General features: G+C 48.9%; 1 long non-coding RNA gene across 1 annotated transcript in view; it reads left to right on the forward strand.

The window, feature by feature from the left end:
- Positions 1 to 23630, forward strand: part of LOC134943844 (uncharacterized) — a 62768-nt gene that overhangs the window by 22295 nt on the left and 16843 nt on the right. The gene's annotated exons all lie outside the window — the stretch shown is intronic.

The raw sequence follows: 23630 nt of genomic DNA on the forward strand, positions 1-23630 counted from the left end.
GCACAAGAAGCAGGAGAGCAATGACAGAAGCTGCAAGGATTCTTCGCTGGGCGGAAGATCATGTGATAGCACTGTCAGCAGTGTTCATTCCGGGAGTGGACAACTGGGAAGCAGACTTCCTCAGCAGACACGATCTACACCCGGGAGAGTGGGGACTTCATCCAGAAGTCTTCCACATGATTGTGAACCGTTGGGAAAAACCAAAGGTGGATATGATGGCGTCTCGCCTCAACAAAAAACTGGACAGGTATTGCGCCAGGTCAAGAGACCCTCAGGCAATAGCTGTGGACGCTCTGGTAACACCGTGGGTGTTCCAGTCAGTGTATGTGTTTCCTCCTCTGCCTCTCATACCCAAAGTACTGAGAATTATAAGGCAAAGGGGAGTAAGAACGATACTCGTGGCTCCGGATTGGCCAAGAAGAACTTGGTACCCGGAACTTCAGGAGATGCTCACGGAAAATCCGTGGCCTCTACCTCTAAGGCGGGACCTGATTCAGCAGGGACCGTGTCTATTCCAAGACTTACCGCGGCTGCGTTTGACGGCGTGGCGGTTAAACGCCGAATTCTAAGGGAAAAAGGCATTCCGGAAGAGGTCATTCCTACACTGGTTAAAGCCAGGAAGGAGGTGACTGCACAACATTATCACCGCATTTGGAGAAAATATGTTGCGTGGTGTGAGGCCAGGAAGGTCCCCACGGAGGAATTTCAACTGGGTCGATTCCTGCATTTCCTACAAACAGGATTGTCTATGGGCCTCAAATTGGGGTCCATTAAGGTTCAAATTTCGGCCCTGTCGATTTTCTTCCAGAAAGAATTGGCTTCAGTTCCTGAAGTCCAGACTTTTGTTAAAGGAGTACTACATTTACAGCCCCCGGTGGTGCCCCCTGTGGCTCCGTGGGACCTTAATGTAGTTTTGGATTTTCTCAAATCCCATTGGTTTGAGCCACTCAAATCGGTGGATTTGAAATATCTTACGTGGAAAGTAACCATGCTACTGGCCCTGGCTTCAGCCAGGAGAGTATCAGAATTGGCGGCTTTATCGTATAAAAGCCCATATCTGATTTTCCATTCGGACAGGGCAGAACTGCGGACGCGTCCTCATTTTCTGCCTAAGGTGGTGTCAGCGTTTCATCTGAACCAGCCTATTGTGGTGCCTGCGGCTACTAGCGATTTGGAGGATTCCAAGTTGCTGGACGTTGTCCGGGCATTGAGAATATATATTTCAAGGACGGCTGGAGTCAGAAAATCTGACTCGCTGTTTATACTATATGCACCCAACAAACTGGGTGCTCCTGCTTCTAAGCAGACGATTGCTCGTTGGATTTGTAGCACAATTCAACTTGCACATTCTGTGGCAGGCCTGCCACAGCCTAAATCTGTCAAGGCCCATTCCACAAGGAAGGTGGGCTCATCCTGGGCGGCTGCCCGAGGGGTCTCGGCATTGCAACTCTGCCGAGCAGCTACGTGGTCGGGGGAGGACACGTTTGTAAAATTCTACAAATTTGATACCCTGGCTAAAGAGGACCTGGAGTTCTCTCATTCGGTGCTGCAGAGTCATCCGCACTCTCCCGCCCGTTTGGGAGCTTTGGTATAATCCCCATGGTCCTGACGGAGTCCCCAGCATCCACTAGGACGTCAGAGAAAATAAGATTTTACTTACCGATAAATCTATTTCTCGTAGTCCGTAGTGGATGCTGGGCGCCCATCCCAAGTGCGGATTGTCTGCAATACTTGTACATAGTTATTGTTACAAAAAAATCGGGTTGTTATTGTTGTGAGCCGTCTGTTCAGAGGCTCCTACGTTTGTCATACTGTTAACTGGGTTCAGATCACAAGTTGTACGGTGTGATTGGTGTGGCTGGTATGAGTCTTACCCGGGATTCAAAATCCTTCCTTATTGTGTACGCTCGTCCGGGCACAGTATCCTAACTGAGGCTTGGAGGAGGGTCATAGGGGGAGGAGCCAGTGCACACCACCTGATCCTAAAGCTTTATTTTTGTGCCCTGTCTCCTGCGGAGCCGCTAATCCCCATGGTCCTGACGGAGTCCCCAGCATCCACTACGGACTACGAGAAATAGATTTATCGGTAAGTAAAATCTTATTTTTAATTACATGGAATTGCACAGCAGCTTCCTTGCAGCTGTTAAAATCCTTGAATTACAGTAGGCCCTTATTTCTCCCAGGGGCGAGTACACAGTTTATGCTAGCTGCAAATATAGCGATCCTGCCACCAGGTGGCGTCGGCTTTGTTATACACATGACTAGTCAGTTGGATGGAACTCGGCCAATCCCTTCTGGTGATATTGGGGCCTGTTAGAGCCATCTGTAGATCACACTCAGGCCTACAACGATCATGTTCCATCCTCTCATAGTACAACATATACCTCTTTTCCACCAAAATCCCAGGTCTGGCCCGAAATCTGGAACACGGTTATAATCCGATCAAATCTGAGGCATACTCCTTTACACTGCGGCGCCGGGTTATTCCTAGGTCGGCGCCATTCACACTGCACACAGGTAGAGTACTGGTGCTTGGAGATGACATCGGCCAGGAAATCTGTTTCTCCCCATGCTGTAAATGGGTCCTAGGTCGGATGACCCAGGTTACCCGTTTACACAGCGGTTTACCTGGGTCCTTACCGGATAAAACCCTGCTAGTTACCTGAGAAGGATTGTCGGGTTACAAGACCCGGGTTTTTTTTGTTTGGGACTCTTTTCCACTGACAAAAACCCGGGATTTTCATGTCAGTGGAAAAATAAGATTTTAAACCTACCGGTAAATCTATTTCTCCTAGTCCGTAGAGGATGATGGGGATTCCGTAAGGACCATGGGGTATAGACGGGCTCCGCAGGAGATAGGGCACCTAAAAAGAACTTTGACTATGGGTGTGCACTGGCTCCTCTCTCTATGCCCCTCCTCCAGACCTCAGTTAGAGAACTGTGCCCAGAGGAGATGGACAATACAAGGCAGGATTTAGCAATCCAAGGGCAAGATTCATACCAGCCCACACCAATCATACCATGTAACCTGGAACATACATAACCAGTTAACAGTATGAACAAAAAACAACAGTAACGGTCCAAGACCGATGTCAACTGTAACATAACCCTTATGTAAGCAACAACTATATACAAGTCTTGCAGAGTTTCCGCACTGGGACGGGCGCCCAGCATCCTCTACGGACTAGGAGAAATAGATTTACCGGTAGGTTTAAAATCTTATTTTCTCTTACGTCCTAGAGGATGCTGGGGACTCCGTAAGGACCATGGGGTTTATACCAAAGCATCCAATCGGGTGGGAGAGTGCGGACGACTCTGCAGCACCGACTGAGCAAACGCTAGGTCCTCTTCAGCCAGGGTATCAAACTTGTAGAATTTAGCAAAAGTGTTTGACCCCGACAAAGGCGCCGCTCGGCAAAGTTGTAAAGCCGAGACGCCTCGGGCAGCCGCCCAAGAAGAGCCCACCTTCCTAGTGGAATGGGCCTTAACCGAATTTGGTACCGGCAATCCAGCCGTAGAGTGAGCCTGCTGAATCGTATTACAGATCCAGCGAGCAATAGTCTGCTTTGAAGCAGGAGCGCCAATCTTATTGGCCGCATACAGGACAAACAGAGCCTCTGTTTTCCTAATTCTAGCCGTCCTGGCTACATAAATTTTTAAGGCCCTGACTACGTCCAAGGATCTGGAATCCTCCAGGTCACCGGTAGCCACAGGCACCACTATAGATTGATTCATATGGAACGACGAAACCACTTTAGGCAAAAATTGCGGACGTGTCCTCAATTCAGCTCGATCCACATGAAAAATCAAGTAGGGGCTCTTGTGTGATAGAGCCGCCAATTCTGACACTCGCCTTGCTGATGCTAAGGCCAACAACATTACCACCTTCCAGGTAAGAAATTTCAACTCAACTTTGTTAAGCGGTTCAAACCAGTGTGATTTTAGGAACTGCAACACCACGTTCAGGTCCCATGGTGCCACTGGAGGCACAAAAGGGGGCTGGATGTGCAGCACTCCCTTTACGAACGTCTGGACTTCTGGAAGAGAAGCCAATTCCTTCTGAAAGAAAATCGAGAGGGCCGAAATCTGTACCTTAACAGAGCCTAATTTCAGGCCCATATCCACTCCTGTCTGTAGGAAATGGAGAAAACGACCCAAATGAAAATCTTCCGTAGGTGCATTCTTGGTCTCACACCAAGACACATACTTTCGTCAGATACGGTGATAATGTTTTATCGTCACCTCCTTCCTAGCCTTTATTAAAGTAGGGATGACCTCTTCCGGAATCCCCTTTTTTGCTAGGATTCGGCGTTCAACCGCCATGCCGTCAAACGTAACCGTGGTAAGTCTTGAAATACACAGGGACCCTGCTGCAACAGGTCTTCCCTCAGAGGAAGAGGCCAGGGGTCTCCTGTGAGCATCTCTTGTAGTTCCGAGTACCGAGCCCTTCGAGGCCAGTCTGGGACAACGAGTATCGTCTGTACTCTTCTTCGTCTTATGATCCTCAACACTTTCGTGATGAGAGGAAGAGGAGAGAACACGTAGACCGATTCGAACACCCACGTTGTTACCAGTGCGTCTACTGCTACTGCCTGAGGGTCCCGAGACCTGGCGCAATACCTCCAAAGTTTTTTGTTGAGGCGTGACGCCATCATGTCTATTTGAGGAGTTCCCCAAAGACGTGTTACGTCTGCAAAGACTTCTTGATGAAGTCCCCACTCTCCTGGATGGAGATCGTGTCTGCTGAGGAAGTCTGCTTCCAGTTGTCCACTCCCGGAATGAAGACAGCCGACAGAGCGCTTACATGATTTTCGCCCAGCAAAGGATCCTTGTGGCTTCCGCCATCGCGACTCTGCTTCTTGTCCCGCCTTGGCGGTTCACATGAGCCACTGCTGTGACATTGTCTGATTGAATCAGAACCGGAAGGTTTCGAAGAAAACTCTCCGCTTGTCGAAGGCTGTTGTAAATGGCCCTGAGTTCCAACACATTGATGTGTAGACAGGACTCCTGGTCTGACCAAAGACCCTGAAAAGTCTTTCCCTGTCTGACCGCTCCCCATCCTCGGAGGCTCGCGTCCGTGATAACCAGGATCCAGTCCTGAATCCCGAACCGGCGACCCTTCAGCAGGTGAGCACTTTGCAACCACCACAGGAGGGACACTCTGGTTCCTTGGGACAGAGTTATTTTCTGATGTAAATGCAGATGGGACCCGGACCACTTGTCCAGAAGGTCCCATTGAAAAGTCCTTGCATGGAACCTTCCGAAGGGAATGGCCTCGTAGGCCGCCACCATTTTCCCCAGAACTCGAGTGCATTGGTGAACTGACACCCTTTTCGGTTTTAGCAGGTCTCTGACCATGTTCTGGATGTCTTGGGCTTTCTCTATTGGGAGGAAGACCTTAATTTGTTCCGTATCCAGTATCATACCTAGGAACGGTAGTCAAGTTGTCGGGATCAACTGTGACTTCGGTAAATTTAGAATCCAACCGTGTTGCTGGAGCACTCTCAGAGAGAGCGCCACACTGCTCAGCAATTTCTCTCTTGACCTCGCTTTTATCAGGAGATCGTCCAAGTATGGGATAATTGTGACTCCATGCTTGCGCAGGACCACCATCATTTCCGCCATTATCTTGGTGAAAATCCTCGGGGCCGTGGAAAGTCCAAACGGCAACGTCTGAAATTGGTAATGACAATCCTGTACAGCGAATCTCAGGTATTCCTGATGGGGGTCATATATGGGGACATGAAGGTACGCATCCTTTATGTCCAGAGACACCATAAACTCCCCCTCCTCCAAGTTGGCTATTATTGCTCTGAGAGATTCCATTTTGAATTTGAATCTTTTTATGTACAGGTTTAGGGATTTCAGATTCAAAATCGGTCTGACCGTACCGTCCGGTTTCGGGACCACAAATAGGGTTGAATAGTAACCTCTTCCCTGCTGGTGCAGGGGAACCTTGATTAACACTTGCTGTAAACACAGCGTTTGAATTGCAGCTAACACTACATCCCTTTCCGATGTGGAAGCTGGTAGGGCCGATTTGAAAAATCGGCGCGGGGGCACCTCCTCGAATTCCAATTTGTAACCCTGGGAAACTATTTCCAACACCCAGGGATTCAGGTCCGAACTGACCCAGGCCTGACTGAAAAGTCGAAGACGTGCCCCCACCGGTGCGGACTCCCTCACGGGAGTCCCAGCGTCATGCTATGGGTTTTTGAGCAGCCGGGGAGGACTTTTGTTCCTGGGCACCTGACGAAGCAGGTGATCTCTTGCCTCTGCCATTACCTCTGGCGAGGAAAGAGGATCCCAGACCTCTTTTGGACTTGTGCGACCGAAAGGACTGCATCTGATAGGGTGTTGCTTTCTTTTGCTGTTGGGGAATATATGGTAAAAAATTTGATTTACCTGCTGTAGCTGTGGATACCAGGTCCGTCAGCCCATCCCCAAACAATACATCACCCTTATAGGGTAGTACTTTCATATGTTTTTTGGAATCCGCATCACCCGTCCATTGGCGAGTCCATAAGGATCTTCTCGCTGAGATAGACATGGCATTGGCCCTAGACGCTAGCAAACCAATGTCCCCTTGAGGATCCCTCATAAATAAGACTGCGTCTTTTATATGGGCTAGAGTTAGGAATATAGTATCCTTATCCATAGTATCAAATTGATCTGTCAGCTCATCCGTCCAAGCTGCAATTGCGCTACACACCCATGCCGACGCAATCATCGGTCTTAACACAGCACCCGTATGAGAATAAATACCCTTTAAGGTAGTTTCTTGCCTGCGATCTGCAGGGTCCTTAAGGGCCGCTGTGTCAGGAGACGGTAGCGCCACTTTCTTGGACAAGCACGTAAGGGCCTTGTCCACAGTGGGGGGTGATTCCCAAATCTCCCTGTCCTGCTTAGGGAAAGGGTATGCCATAAAAAATCTTTTGGGGATCTGCGGTCTCTTATCCGGAGTCTCCCAAGCTTTTTCAAAGAACTCATTTAATTCATGAGATGTGGGAAAATTAATAATCTGTTTCTTTTCCTTAAACATGTGTACCCTTGTGTCGGGGACCGAGGGTTCATCCACAATATGCAACACATCCCTTATTGCCACAATCATACACTGAATGGTTTTAGTCACCCTAGGGTGCAATTTTACTTCGTCATAGTTGACACTGGAACCAGAATCCGTGTCGGTAGTAGTGTCTTGTGTTAAGGGACGCTTTTGAGACCCCGACGGGCCCTGTGAGTCGGTCCAATCTGAGGACTGACCGCCTGATGTCCCCCCTAAACCAGCCTTATCAAGCCTTTTATGTAAAGATGCCACACTTGCATGCAACGTATGCCACATGTCCATCCAATCTGGAGTCGGCACAACCGACGGGGACACACCACTCATTTGCTCCACCTCCTCCTTGGAGAAGCCTTCCGCCTCAGACATGTCGACACACACGTACCGACACCCCACACACACAGGGAGTTACCTATAAGGGGACAAAACCCCAACTAGGCCCTTAGGAGAGACAGAGAGAGAGAGTATGCCAGCACACACCCAGCGCTTAAAAACACTGGAATATATGACCAGATAGCGCTGTTATATGTATATAATTGTAATCTCCACTCACTGTGTCGCCAAAGTGCCCCCCTCCTCTTTTTTCCAACCTGTGAAGCTCAGCAGGGGAGAGAACAGGGAGCCAGCGTTTCCTCGTGCAGTCTCTGTGGAGAAAATGGCGCTGGTTAGTGCTGAGGATCAAGCCCCGCCCACCCGACGGCGGGCTTCGGTCCCATCAACTTTCTATAGAAAAATGGCGGGGGTTACCGGATTTACTGTGCCACAGCCTAATCCATGCTTATCAATGCCAAATATGAGGAATATTGCTGCACAGGGAGCCCCCCCCCCTCCTGCGCCCTGCACCCTTCAGTGCCTGCTTGTGTGTGTGTGACTGGGAGCAATGGCTCATGAAGATCTGATGTCTTCTGCCGCCTATGATGTCTTCTGCCTTCTCATACTCACCCGGCTTCTATCTTCGGCATCTGTGAGGAGGACGGCGGCGCGGCTCCGGGACGAACCCCAGGTGAGACCTGTGTTCCGACTCCCTCTGGAGCTAATGGTGTCCAGTAGCCTTAGAAGCAGTGCCCAACTTAACAAGCCAGCCCTGCTTCTCTCTCCTCAGTCCCACGATGCAGGGAGCCTGTTGCCAACAGGACTCCCTGAAAATAAAAATCCTAACAAAATTCTTTTTCCACAGAAAACTCTGGAGAGCTCTCTGCAGTGCACCCATTCTCCTCTGGGCACAAGATCTAACTGAGGTCTGGAGGAGGGGCATAGAAGGAGGAGCCAGTGCACACCCATAGTCAAAGTTCTTTTTAGGTGCCCTATCTCCTGCAGAGCCCGTCTATACCCCATGGTCCTTACGGAGTCCCCAGCATCCTCTAGGACGTAAGAGAAAGAGGTAATAGTTGGTAATATGACTGGTTTCCATTAGATTATTATTGCGCACTTTACACGTGCCATGCAGACAGTGGGCGTGACTCAGAGACAGCGGCAACCACCTTCACAGCTGCTGATTTGTGCACTGTGGCTGTGGGAAAATATGCAAATGTCACTGCCGACGGTATTTGTATTGAGGCGGCCACTGGTGGCATCTATGAACCGTGCAAAGACACAACCATCGGAAGCACATCAGGCAAACGTCAAACTCCCGACTAACGGTATGGTCATGTGGTATTGCCGCTGGCAGTAACTCGCCGCAGCCATTGTAACTGCGTACAGGATCGCAGCCCCAAACTGTGACACTCCCCCGCGATGATCACACCTCACCAACATTACAGTCATCGCAAGACCACCATGTCACCTGCGCAGTGCAGCTTATATGCGTGCGCAGTGGCAAAACATTGCTCCACTGCGTACAACATTGCCATTGCGCCCATCTCTGAGTCATCCCTGTGCTGAACCAGTGGTCCTTTTGCCTCTTTCCTCATATTCCATATACATGGAACATAGAGCATACTTGGCAACTCTCCCTGAATGTCAGGGAGATTCCCTGAAATACCAGCCAGTGCCACCATCAATGGAGGCGGGAACTGCAGGGACTGGAGTACCGGGCCTGGACACACAGAGGGCCAGCAGCAGGTCATGGTCCAGCAACTGCTAATAGGACTTCACTATTTACTGTCACTTCTGCTGCCGTTGCGCTCGCTGTGTGGCATGGAGGACGGCGGTCACATCGTAGGATCTCCTCCCCGTCTGCCCGTGTCACAGCGACTCACACAAGTACAGTACCAGCGCCGGAATATCTCAGTCCAGCACCATCCAGGATGCTGTTCTTAGCTGCTGCCTGAGAGCCCTGTGCGGACAAGAAGAGAGAGAAAGCAGCTTTGTGTTATTGTATCTCCTGCTGCCGCTCCTCTACCGGCCGGGGCAATGCGGGTACTGTGGAGGTCATTCAGATCTGATCGCTGGGCTGCGTTTTTTGCAGTCCTGTGATCAGATAGTCGCAGCCTGCAGGGGGAGTGTTTTTTCGCTGTGCAAGTGTGCGATCGCATGTGTAGCAGAGCTGCACAAACTGATCTTGGGGGTCATTCTGACCCGTCCGTGCGCATTGGTTCTTCGCTGCGGTGCGAACGGGTTGGAAGTGCGCATGTGCGGCGCACGCAATGAGCACGTGCGTTGTTGCCCAGCGACAGCCGTCGCCGGGCAACGACCAGAAGAGAGAAGAAAGTGATCGCTCGCGCTATCGCAAGAAGATTGACAGCGGGGAGGCGTTCCGGGTCGGATACTCGCCGTTTTCCGGGCGTGGAGATTTGAACCCAGGCGTGTCCAGGCATTTGGAGGGCGGATGTCTGACGCCAATACCGGGACCTTCGTCACTGGATCCGTTGCACGGGGTAAGTAACCTGGTTTTGTTTTGCAGGAAACTTTTTAGCATAGCAGGGCTGCACAAGTGATCCCCGTCCTGCTATGCTAAAATACACTCCCTCATAGGCGGCGTCTAGTTGATCGAACGAGCAGCAAAAGTTGCTACGTGCGATCAACTCGAAATGAGGCCCTTTGTGCAGTCTCTGCGCAGCCCAGGACTTACTCTTCCAGTGCGATGATAGCAGGCTGATCGGGGCCGGAGCTGACGTCACACACCCTCCCTTGAAAACGCTTGAGCCCACCTGCGTTTTTCCGGACACTCCCTGTAAACGGTCAGATGCCACCCACGAACGCCCTCTTCCTGTCAATCACCTTGCGAACGCCCGTGTGAATGGATTCTTCGCACCATCCCGTCGCAGGGCGCTGATGCATGTTGCAGCCGCGCGATGCGCCGGCACAGTGCGGTGCATACGCAGTTCGGATCTGATCGCCCACTGTGCGAAAATTCACAGCAGTGATCAGATCTGAATGACCCCCTGTGTGTCCAGGACAGGCTAGAAGCAGGGACAGGTAAGCAGCCCGTGTGTGGTGTGAGTAGTGGGCGCTGAGTGGGGATGGTTGTAGTAGGACCCTAGTGGTAAGGTGTTCGATGGTGATGTGTGACGTATCTGTTTCCTCCTTGCTGTGACTGCCTCAGCTTCCTGGGTTCTACCTGATCCCGCCTCCTTGGTTGCTAGGCAGAAGGATGAAGACCCCCACACACCAGTCACTACTTGTGATGACAGTGACTAAATATCTATTATTCTGGACCAATATAAATACAATGTGATAAATTTGTGCTGTTGTTTATTCCCTCCAACTCCAGGCACACTGCACACTGGACCACCCACTTCCCAGCATCCCCCTGGTCCCAGGGACCATCACTGAAGATTCAGGCTTACACAGATCAGTAAGGGAGTGTCTTCAAATATTAAGCATTCTAATACACTAACATCACATCCTCTTTTCTTTAAAGATAAGCCCTGTACGCTTCAATGCAACAATTAACAACGTCATATTAAGAACATCATCTAACACGTTTCAATGAGTCTCTCAGGTCTGCGTATTTCTCTTTTGGGTCTTTCATACACAGTCTGTGTTTCATCAACCATGTTAGACCTTTCTAGAATCGTGGTTTGTTCACCATTATCAGGATCATCATACATGTCAGATGATGGGTTTTCTTCAGTCATGTTGTCTTCATTATGGTTAGGTTGAGATCTTAAATCCACCCGATTTCTTCTTACTTCCATTCCACGCTCTGTACGTATAGTATAAGATCTTGGTGCTACTTGTGCTTGCACAATACCTTTCTGCACCCAAATACCTTTCTCGTGATCTCTGAGACGGACTTGGTCACCCGATTTTAGATCAGATAAGCTTTTTGCTCCCCTGTCATGGAACAGTTTCTGTTTCGCCTGTTGACGTTCCTTACTCAGTCTGACCAACGCTGAGTTATGTGTATTAAGCAGTTCATCATGTATCGGGAGATTTGCTCTAATCCTCCTTCCCATCAGCATTTGTGCAGGAGAAAGTCCATTCTGTAAAGGTGTACTGCGGTAGATTAAAAGACTTTTGTAGAAATCTTCTTTACCTTCTTGAGCTTTTTTCATGAGACTCTTCACAGTTTTTACTGAACTTTCCACCAACCCATTTGAGCGTGGATAGTGGGGACTTGACGTAGTATGGACAAATTCCCACTCATCAGCAAATTGTCTAAATTCAGCACTGGAAAACTGAGGACCATTGTCAGTGAACACTTCCATTGCAAAGATTGACTTCATGCAATTGATTACGGCTTTAATAGTAGTTGTATGTAGTGTCTTCACCTCAGGGTAGAGTAATAATCAGTCACGACAATGTATGTTTTCCCATTACAATCAAACAAATCTGCGCCAACTTTCTGGTACAGTCTCTCTGGCACTGCGTGAGGACTCAGTGGCTCGACTTGTTGTTTCGGTCTATACGTAAGACATAATTCACATGTAGCTGTAGTCTATGCTATGTCTTGGTTCATTCTTGGCCAATACATAACTTCACGCGCTCTCCGCTTACTTTTTTCTTCTCCTAAGTGGCCTTCATGTATCTTGCACAGCATAGTTTTTCTTAGTCGTGCAAGTATGACAAACCTATTGCCTTTGTAAATAATACCATCGACAACTGTAAGGTCACTGCGGTACATCCAATAATCATGGATAGACAGCGGGCACGCATGTTTTTCTGCTGGCCAACCTTTCAGAATGATACCTTTCAACACTTTCATTGTGTCATCTGTCTCAGTTTCTTTCCTAATCTGTTCTTGTCTTGCAAGAGACACTGGTAGAGAAGCTACGATCAAATTAACATAGGCTTCTATCTCTTCATCCATCAGACTTTTGGAACCTTCACTTTTGTCCACAGCACGAGAAAGTGTATCAGCAATGTACATGTATTTGCCGGGACAGTACAGCAAGTGTACATCATATTTCTGTAGTCTGATAAGCATTTGTTGAATTCTCATGGGACAGTCATGTAATGATTTAGTCATGATAGCTACCAATGGCTTGTGGTCAGTTTCCACTGTAAATGTTTGACCATACACAAACTGATGAAATCGCTCACATGCATATGTGATCGCTAGAAGTTCTTTTTCTATCTGAGCATACCTTGTTTCAGCACTTGTCAGTGCTCTTGATGCATAGATTACTGGTTGCCATGTATCCTCATGTTCTTGTAACAGCACTGAGCCTAGGCCAAATTGCGAAGCATCTGCTGAAATTCTTATTCTTTTCGCAGGATCAAAGAATTTTAGCACTGGTTGCTCTGTAATGATCTGTTTCAAGTTTTGCCAACTTTCTTCTTGTTCATGTGACCACATCCACTCGTTATCTTTGGCCAACAACCATCTAAGAGAGGCTCAACCAGAAACAGTGGAACGGCTCCCAAACGCTGCTTTATATGTATACACAGGTAGCTTCTCTTAGAACTCCACAGACAAATCCTCAAAAGAAAGAAAAGGACATATTCATGCAATGTAACTGTCCATATATGTGTTATTCATTCGTATAGATGATCCTCAACTGACCTCTGGGCAATGCCCTATGTTCACATCAAGGTTTCTTTATCTTTCCAAATTTCATACAATCACTTCTTAACTTATTGGTATATGGCTCACCTTCGGTAAATACCCTATGTGCATCAAAAGGTTTCTTTCTAGTACCCCATTCATCTGGATCAGGCTGGGCGATATCTGGCTCTTATACCATCATGATATATGGAGTATATCAGAACCGAAAGTCCATGCAATGTTAGGTATAAACCTATTTATTTGTAAAAAATATAAAAATATATATACATTCACTGTATCATAGGTCACCAAACGTACACAGTATTCCCAACCGGCAAGATCTATATCACCGCACACTCCTCAGATGGAAAAAACGAGGGAAGAAAAAAAGGGAATAATGCGTGGGTAAAGCAGATGTAACCAAAAAAGGTCTTTACCAATTCCTCACGGTAGGTGACGTGGTGAACCTATGAAGAGTGTCGCAATTACACCGACGCGTTTCGGAAACACTGTTCCTTCGTCAAGGTGTGGGGTGATAATGGACCCTGCCGGTCATTTTATCCTCCCTAACATGGTCACATGTCTTTAATAAAACAACCAAAATTTATATAATATAAATAAGCCATAAACACATAAACCACATATTAAAATGCACTATTATTCTATGCAGAAATTAATATATATAAACATCAGCACATACAAGATTCATATATCATAAGACGATTTCATAAAATAGTATTTTTCATAAATTGGGTATGATCAAAAATATGTAGTGGATCCATACATTTTAATCCTAATGGACAATCAGTGCTTTAACTAACCCGATCCCTCTAATTAAAAACCACATATTTCATCCAACTAAAGACCCATGATGCAGCATAATTATTCCCATAATGCAATGCAGAATTTAGAGTCCTGAATTGTGCTTGGTTACCATGGTGACCGCACGTATTTTTCCTCCAGTAGCCTTCCTTAATTAGCACGGCACCATGAACTCTTGATCCTCTTGAGTTGTGTCCTGTCATGTCCCACATTACTTCCGGAATGTGTGGGAAACATCATAAGCGTTCTCTTGATCCCACCATCATATTTTAAACTCCGATCCAGACACTCCGGCCGGACAGGAAGTAGCGATGACGTACTTCCGATCTGTGAGACGCAAACTCACAGGATAGTTCCGGGGGTCGTGGAACGCATCACTTCTCGTTTCTTTTTCATCATCTAACATATATGGTGCCAAGACGTAATACACCCGCTTAGAAATAAGACCCATTGGTACCATTCCGAAAAGAGAAAAAAAACAGAGAACAGGGAATACTGTGTACGTTTGGTGACCTATGATACAGTGAATGTATATATATTTTTATATTTTTTACAAATAAATCGGTTTATACCTAACATTGCATGGACTTTCGGTTCTGATATACTCCATATATCATGATGGTATAAGAGCCAGATATCGCCCAGCCTGATCCAGACGAATGGGGTACTAGAAAGAAATCTTTTGATGCACATAGGGTATTTACCGAAGGTGAGCCATATACCAATAAGTTAAGAAGGGATTGTATGAAATTTGGAAAGATAAAGAAACCTTGATGTGAACATAGGGCATTGCCCAGAGGTCAGTTGAGGATCATCTATACGAATGAATAACACATATATGGACAGTTACATTGCATGAATATGTCCTTTTCTTTCTTTTGAGGATTTGTCTGTGGAGTTCTAAGAGAAGCTACCTGTGTATACATATAAAGCAGCGCTTGGGAGCCGTTCCACTATTTCTGGTTGTGCATTGTGTGAGGAGTGTGACCCGAGTGCAGCTTTTTAGGCGCAAGTTAATATTATCCTTTTGTTCTGTAATCTAAGAGAGGCTGTTCGTTCAGAGAGTTGAGAAATAAACTTTCCTAAGTAAGTAATCATTCCTTGGAATCTTCTGACGTCGTCTTTGTTGTTAGGATGTTCCATGTTCACTATGGCTGATATTTTCCTTGGGTCTGGTTTTACACCTTGAGCCGAGACCACGTCGCCCATAAAGGTAAGTGTATTCACGCCAAATTCACATTTGTCCTTGTTTAGCTTTAGATTCACTTTCTTGACAAGTTCCATTACTTGTCTCAATCTAGAATCATGTTCTTCCTTTGTAGATCCCCAGACAATAATGTCCTCCATCATTGTTTCAACACCTGGAATATGTTCAAAAATCATGTGTATCTTTTTGTGATATACAGTACTTCTGGAGCAGACAATATTCCATATGGTAGTCAAAGAAATCTGTATCGACCTTCTGGTGTATTAAATGTACAAAGCTTTGAGCTTGCCTCATCTAGCTTCATTTGCCAGAATCCTGAAGACACGTCCAATTTACTGAACCATTTTGCTCCCACAAACTGCGACATGATTTCATCTCTGGTTGGTAGTTTGAAATGTTCTCGTTTAATAGCTTTGTTTAAATCTCTGGGGTCTAGACATATTCGGAGTTGTCCATTTTTCTTTTCAACAATTACTAAGGAGCTTACCCATTCAGTAGGCTCATCAACTTTCTGTATCACACCCAAGGCTTCCATGCGATTTAACTCTTGTTTCAGTTTTTCTCTCAGCGCAAACGGCACTTTTCTACAGGGGTGTATCACTGAAGAAACTTGCGTGTCTATATTTATTTTATGCTCTCCAGGCAAACAACCTAGACCTTCAAACAAGTCTCTGTATTCTGTAAACATCGATTTGCAGTCATCTTTTACTTGTGATGTCACCATAAAAACTTTCTTTAGCAAGCTTAGTTTCTCACAGGAACTCAATCCTAGAATCGGTTGCACATTTTTATCCACAATCAGTAGAGATGTTTTAAACTGTTGTCCCTAATATTTCAGTGTAACTAAGCATGTACCTTTCACAGGAATTTCCTCCCCAGTGTACCCTGTAACTTTCACTTTGGCTGGGTGAATTTTAGGTTTTACTCTAAAAGTCTTATAGTCTTGAAATGATATTAAATTCACCTGCGCACCAGTATCAAGCTTAAAGGGAATGACAATCTCATTCACACTCTCTGCACATGTTATATCTGCCTCCCCTACAGTGCACATGGTTTTGCCCAACTGCTAACAAAAATCCTGCTGCAATCAACTCAGAATTACCCCCAATGTCTCTAGCATCCAATAAGTGGTAGAACATGAAATCAGTTTATATATATGTACAAGCAATAGACGCAGTCCTCCCTGTAGTATGAAAGGACTATGCGGTTTCCCTTAACTGAGTGCTATGAGACTGGAATAGCACAGTTTCCATCACCATCTGCAGTATGAAGTAAACAATACAGTTTCCCCCATGGGCTTACTGGCCGGTGATGACAGTCTCTGACCGGAGTCTCCCTGGCTGCCTGTCACTGTGTCACTGCGCTGGCTGCCTGTCACTGTAGCTGCCTGTCACTGTGTGACTGCATTGGCTGCCTGTCACTGTAGCTGCCTGTCACTGTGTGACTGCATTGGCTGCCTGTCACTGTAGCTGCCTGTCACTGTGTCACTGCGCTGGCTGCCTGTCACTGTAGCTGCCTGTCACTGTGTCACTGTGCTAGCTACCTGTTACTGTAGCTGCTTGTCACTGCGCTGGCTGCCTGTCACTGTGTCACTGTGCTGGCTGCCTGTCACTGTAGCTGCCTATCACTGTAGCTGCCTGTCACTGCTTCACTGCGCTGGCTGCCTGTCACTGCGTCACTGCGCTGGCAGCCTGTCACTGTGTCACTGCGCTGGCTGGCTGTCGTCTCACTGCACTGGCTGCCTGTCACTGTGTCACTGTGCTGGCTGCCTGTCGCTGTAACTGTCTGTCACTGTGTCACTGCGCTGGCTGCTTGTCACTGTAGCTGCCTGTCACTGTGTCACTGCACTGGCTGCCTGTCACTGTAGCTGCCTGTCACTGTGTCACTGTGCTGGCTGTTGTCTAACTGCGCTGGCTGCTTGTCACTGTGTCACTGCGTTGGCTGCCTGCCACTGAGTCAATGCGCTGGCTGCCTGTCACTGTAGCTGCCTGTCACTGTATCACTGGGCTGGCTGTCATCTCACTGCGCTGGCTGCCTGTCACTTTGTCACTGCACTGGCTGCCTGTCGCTGTGGGGCTAATTCAGACCTGATCGCTCGCTAGCAATGTTTGCAGCGCTGCGATCAGATAGTCGCCGCATACAGGGGAGTGTATTTTAGCTGTGCAAGTGTGCGATTGCATGTGCAGCCGGGCGGTACAAAAAATATTTGTGCAGTTTCTGAGTAGCCCAGGACTTACTCAGCCGCTGCGATCACTTCAGCCTGTTCGGTGAAATTGACGTCAGACACCCGCCCTGCAAACGCTTGGACACGCCTGCGTTTTTCCAACTACTCCCTGAAAACAGTCAGTTACCACCCACAAACGCCTTCTTCCTGTCAATCTCCTTGTGATCGGCTGTGCGAATGGATTCTTCGTTAAAACCATCACCCAGCAACGATCTGCTTTGTACTCGTGCGAATCACGTTCGCATTGCGGTGCATATGTATGCGCAGTTCTGACCTGATCGCAGCGCTTCACAAAAAGCTAGCATGCGGTCAGGTCTGAATGACCCCCAGTGTTACTGCGCTGGCTGCCTGTCACTGTAGCTGCCTGTCACTGTGTCACTGCGCTGGCTGCCTGTCACTGTAGTGGCCTGTCACTGTGCCACTGCGCTGGCTGCCTGTCACTGTAGCGGTCTGTCACCGTGTCACTGAACTGGCTGCCTGTTGCTGTAGCTGCCTGTCACTGTGTCACTGTGCTGGGTTCGGTATGAAATACCAATGGCCGAGATGCCAGCATTCAGTATACCGACAGCAGCATCCCGGTCACCAGTATGACGGCAGCGGGGCGATCGCTAGTAAGCCCCTTGCAGGCTCGCTGCACTCGCCACACTGTCATGGATACCCGTAGAGGGAGAATCACCTACCTCGCCGGTATTCCGGCACCGGCATTGTACTGCTGGGTGGGATTCGAGCGTTGGCATTGTGATCGCTGGGATCTTAACCACTTCCCACTGTGCTGACTGCCTGTCACTGTAGCAGCCTGTCACTGCGCTGACTGCCTGTCACTGTAGCGGCCTGTCACTGTGTCACTGCGCTGGCTGCCTGTCACTGTAGCGGCCTGTCACTGTGTCACTGCGCTGACTGCCTGTCACTGTGTCACTGCGCTGGCTATACAAGCAGTAAGTAAGGGATACAGTTACATTGCCGGTAGCCGGGACCCCGGTGGTCAGGATACAGATGCCGGAATCCCAACCGCTGACAATGCCGTATGCCGGAATGCCGGCTAACAGGGGCTATTCCCACTCATGAGTGTCCACAACACCCAACGAGTGGGAATAGAATATGTGGTGAGCGCAGCAAGCCACCGAGCCCGCAGAGTGGCGAGCGCCTCACTCCCCGTCCCCAAAGCTGCGGTTGCCAGACAACGCTCCCCTTGCACAGTCAGTACTTCTCCGGCAGAGCTCTCTCACTCTCCCACGCAGCTCCCCACTCCTCACAGCGCTCTGAGGGATCTCTCTTTCCTGCCCAACAGGCCCCTCCTCCCAGTTCAGGGGTCAGCAATCGTGGGACTCCGGGCTTCCTGCTCTCAGAGTGCTCTGGCTAAAATCCTCTGGGTCCTTGTGCTATCTGTGTTAAGCCCCTGACATCATCAGGTGAAGGGGGTTGTTAACCCATGCAGCGCCAGTGTCTCTGTATCAGACTTGCCTACTCTCCCGGAATGGCCGGCAGGCTCCCGAAAATCGGGTGACCCTCCCGGCCCCGCAGAAGAGCAGACAAATCTCCCGATTACAGGGGTCCCCCCCTGCCCGGCCGCCCACTTAGCAAGTAAAGTGGGCGGTCCGGGCAGGCGATGACGCGATTCTTGTTGAATCGCGTCATCATAGCCACGCCCCCTGCTGTATAATGCCGGTAATACACAGCGGGGGCGGGGCTTGCACGGCACGATCCTGTGGTCACACCCCCAGCCCGCCTCCGCCATGCCCCCGGACCGCCTCCGCCATGCCCCCGTCTCGCCCCCCTCTGCGCTCACAGCGCAGCCCGCCCCCCTGCCGAGCTGACCTGGCTGCTCTCTCCCGGAGAGAGCAGCCAAAAAGTCGGTAAGTATGCTCTGTATAAGAATCCCCTGAGTGACTGATATGTCACAGTGCACAGGGGTCCCAAACGGGGTATCACATGGGGACTGTGTATCTGGGACAGGAGAAGGGCCAGGGAGGCAGCCCTATGTGATGTGAGGACTGGGAGCCAGAGTAGGCGCTACACTGGGTGTTACTCCGGGAACAGGGAAGGGGACTGTGTGTCTGGGACAGGGCAGTTGCGGGTTTGTCACTGAGACACAGCTGGGTGGTGGGATGCGGGCAGCTCCGAGAGACTTGCCAACCTTCCTGGGGGGCCAGCCTGCCAGGAACTCCACATGATTTTCAGGAGCCTCCCAGCTGTTCCAGAAGAGCAGGTAAGTACGTGTTAAAGTGGACGTATACTGCCTGAGAGGCGTGTCATAAAACTGAGTGGCGTCCAAATGTAAATAAGCTGCTAAGCAGTTATAGTTTGGCACATATATACTGTATATTCTCATGTGGCCATGAGAAACCTTTAGGTAAATGTATGAAGCAGTGATAAAGTAGAGAAGTGATCCAGTGGAGAAGTTGCCCATGGCAACCAATCAGCTGCTCTGTATAATTTTATAGTATGCAACTTATAAATGTTACTTCAATGCTGATTAGTTGCCATGGGCAACTTCTCCACTGGCTCACTTCTCCTCTCTTATCACTGCTTCATACCTTTACCCCCTTATTTGAAAATGCATAAAGCCATAGGGATTATAATTATTATATGGGCAGATGTATTAAGGCAGGAGAAGTGATAAAGTAGTGATAATGCAGTGATAAGTGCAAGGTGATAACGCACCAGCAAATCAGCTCCAATATGTAAATTGACAGTTAGGAGCTGATTGTGCATTATCACCTTCCACTTATCACTGCTTTATCACTTCTCCAGGCTTAGGGGGTCATTCCGAGTTGTTCGCTCTGTAAATTTCTTCGCATCGCAGCGATTTTCCGCTTAGCGCGCATGCGCAATGTCCGCACTGCGACTGCGCCAAGTAAATTTGCTATGCAGATAGGAATTTTACTCACGGTTTTTTCCTCGTTCTGGTGATCGTAATGTGATTGACAGGAAGTGGGTGTTTCTGGGCGGAAACTGGCCGTTTTATGGGAGTGTGTGAAAAAAACGCTACCGTTTCTGGGAAAAACGCGGGAGTGGCTGGAGAAACAGAGGAGTGTCTGGGCGAACCCTGGGTGTGTTTATGACGTCAAACCAGGAACGACAAGCTCTGAACTGATCGCAGATGCCGAGTAAGTCTCGAGTTACTCAGAAACTGCACAGAGATGTCTTATCGCAATATTGCGAATCTTTCGTTCGCAATTTTGATAAGCTAAGATTCACTCCCAGTAGGCGGCGGCTTAGCGTGTGCAAAGATGATAAAAGCAGCTTGCGAGCGAACAACTCGGAATGACCCCCTTAATACATCTGCATTGTGTTAGCAAGCGATAGTAGGGGAAACCACACTGGTTTGAGAAAATGTAGTGTATATCTGATGATTATCCTCTGAAAAGACTGATTTAAATAAAAGAAATTGCTTCTTATTTAGGTAACCATACCCATAAGACCTTGGGCCTAATTCAGACCTGATTGATGCTGTGCGTTTTCGCACAGCAGTCGATCAGGTCTGAACTGCGCATACACCGGTGCTGCAGTGCGCCGGCGCATGCCAGACAGCCGACGGCTGTCTCAGCCCTGCGATCGCCTCTGCCTGATTGACAGTCAGAGGTGGTCGCTGGGCGCGAGGAGGCGGGCCGGCGGCATTTGGCCGCCGTTTAGGGTGCGCAGTCCGGGCAACGCAGGCATGCCCGGACTGTTGGGGGCGCGGGCCGCAGCGGCTGCGTGACATCACACCTCACAGAGACGAGTAACTCCCTGCCAGCGCGCAAGAGCTGCACTGGTAGGGAGCTACTCTTCCAGTACAAAAGCATCGCCGCTGTGCGATGCTTTTGTAATTGTGCAGCGAGGCAGGGCCTGACATGCGGGGCGGACTAGGTCCGACTAGCCCTGTGCTAGGCGTCCCGGCGCATGTCAGAGAAGCTGATCGTAGATGTGCTAAATTTAGCACATCTACGATCAGGTCTGAATTGTCCCCATTGTTTGTGTCTGGATAGTGTATATAGGGTTACTATCAGTGGTGCTCTCCTGAGTCAGAAAGTATCAATATGACCACAGATAGAGTAGAAAGTAGAAGACTCTTGGTGGGGGGCACTCTATTTCAGATGGACTAATACAGTAATCTCCAACCGGTAGCTCGCCGTAGTATTTTCGGTAGCTCACAGAGCGCACGGCCTTGGGCAGTCACTGGCACTCCTCCTTCCTTCATTTTTAATATGGTGCCGGCCGTCAGCCAATCAGAGCTCATGGACCAGCAGTGGCGGCACCAGATTGGCTGCCGGACTGCGAGTTTTGATTGGCTCACTTACTGGCACCATATTTTAAATTCCCGCCACCGCCGGAGACTCTGTCACCCTCACCGCAGCCGCTCTCCGGACTTCACAGGAGAGGCGTGCACTGCGCTCTCCTCCCCTTCCGTCCCTCATACAGGAGGAGCAGCACCGGCGGCAGTAGAAGAAGCCAGCAAGGGTTAGCGCTGTGTGGGGCACTGTATCAGACACTGCGGGGGGCATTTTATCTGGCGCTGCGGGGGGGCATTTTCAATGACACTACGGGGGGAATTGTATCTGACACTGGTGGGGGCACTGTATCTGGCACTGCTGGGGGGCATTATTTGTGTATCTGGCACTGCTGGGGGCATTATTTGTGTATCTGCCACTGCTGGGGGCATTATTTGTGTATCTGACACTACGCTGAGGGGGCTTCACTTGTAGTTGTGAGGCCACACCCACTTTCACAGGAACGAATGCGCATAAGGGGGAGGGGGTAGCTCCTTCAGAGGTTTTATTTTCCGAAAGTAGCTCACACCCCAATTAAGTTTGGAGACCACTGAACTAATATTTTCAAATACTGTACATGCAGCTGATAAGGATCATTAGGGGCCTATTTATCACCATCCGCATCCAGGATGCGGATGACGGGTGATAAAATCACCCCAACTCGCACTGCGATAATTGATTACATCGCAGGGATGTATTAATTATCACATGCAGGAACAGAGCTGTCCTGCTGCGCATGCGCTGCCCCCGACGACATCGCCGCTACCGCCCCCACCTGGTCGACCCCCCCATCGCGACTACCCCCACGCGCCGCAGACACGCCCCCAACAGGATAATATACTCACCTGTCCAGTGAGCCGGTCCGCGCTGCTTCAGGAGGCTGCCGGCCACCGGGTCCTTCTCCTGCGCTGTGACCCCCAGTGCTGCAAAGTGCGTTGCCGTTTTGCAGCATCACTTTACTGCACCGGGGTCACATTGCAGCATATGGGGGACCCGGCGCCCGGCAGCGCTCACCGGAGCAGCGGACACCGGCTCCCAGGACAGGTGCGTATGTTTGGGTTTTTTTACTTTTATTTTTGTTTTTTTACTTGTCCATTGGACACACATAGCTGATCACTCTGCTGGGTCCCTGCTCAGAGAAAGCTGGGCAAAAGGGTGCTTATCTCAGTGCTGCCCTGTAATCTCGCCAGCCTGAGCTGGTGAGATTATCACAGGGCACACTGAGGTATTTTTTCATTTTTTTTTTTTTTTAGTAAATTTGGCCACATCACATTTCCCATTATAAGTATGGGGAATGTGACATGGGTTACTAAAAAAAAAGTGAATTAAAGGGTTTGGAGCAGTTTTTCATGAAAACTGCTCCAAATGCCCTTTAATACATTCAGGTGATACTAAAATAATGTGAAAAGGGTGTGAGAACAGAAAACACCCCTTTTCAGATTATTTTAGTAAAAATAATGTTAATAAATAGGCCCCTAAGTATTTTATTAATCTCACATTAAAAATAAAAGGAGTTCCAATATTCGCACAGCAGCAATCAGGTCTGAACTGCGCATGCGTCTGGTGCATGTCTGCTCCACAGTGCGCCGGTACATGCCAGACAGCCGAAGGCTGTCCTAGGCCTGCGATCGCCTCTGCCTGAATGACAGGCAGAGGTGGTCGCTGGGCGGGAGGGGCAGGGACGGCGGCATTAGGTCACCGTTTAAGGGGCGCAGTCCGGGCAACGCAGGCGTGCCTGGACCGTTGGGGGGGGCAGGCCGTGGTGGCTGCGTGACATTACACACAGACACTGCGACCCGGGAAGCACTGGAGCTGTGCTAGTAGGGAGTTATTCTTCCAGTACAAAAGCGTCACTGCTGTGCGATGCTTTTGTACTTGTGTGTGTGCGGGGGGGGGGGGGGGGTCGGGTCTGACATGCAGACGGACTAGCCCTGTGCTGGGCGTCCCCACGCATGTCTGAAGACTGATCATAGATGTGCTAAATTTAGCACTTCTACGATCAGGTCTGAATTAGGCCCATTGCTGGTACGTATCAACAAATAGCAAAGCGAAAATATAAATTGAAATGAATAATTTTATAGCTAAATGTTATAATAAATGATCGGTCGGAATGTAATGATCAATATAAGGCCATAATGTGGGATTTTTTGAGTGGTATCCTTGTATTGTGAATATATATGACCATCATTTGT

This window comes from Pseudophryne corroboree, chromosome 7 (genome assembly GCF_028390025.1).
Source record: "Pseudophryne corroboree isolate aPseCor3 chromosome 7, aPseCor3.hap2, whole genome shotgun sequence".
Lineage (NCBI taxonomy): Eukaryota > Metazoa > Chordata > Amphibia > Anura > Myobatrachidae > Pseudophryne > Pseudophryne corroboree.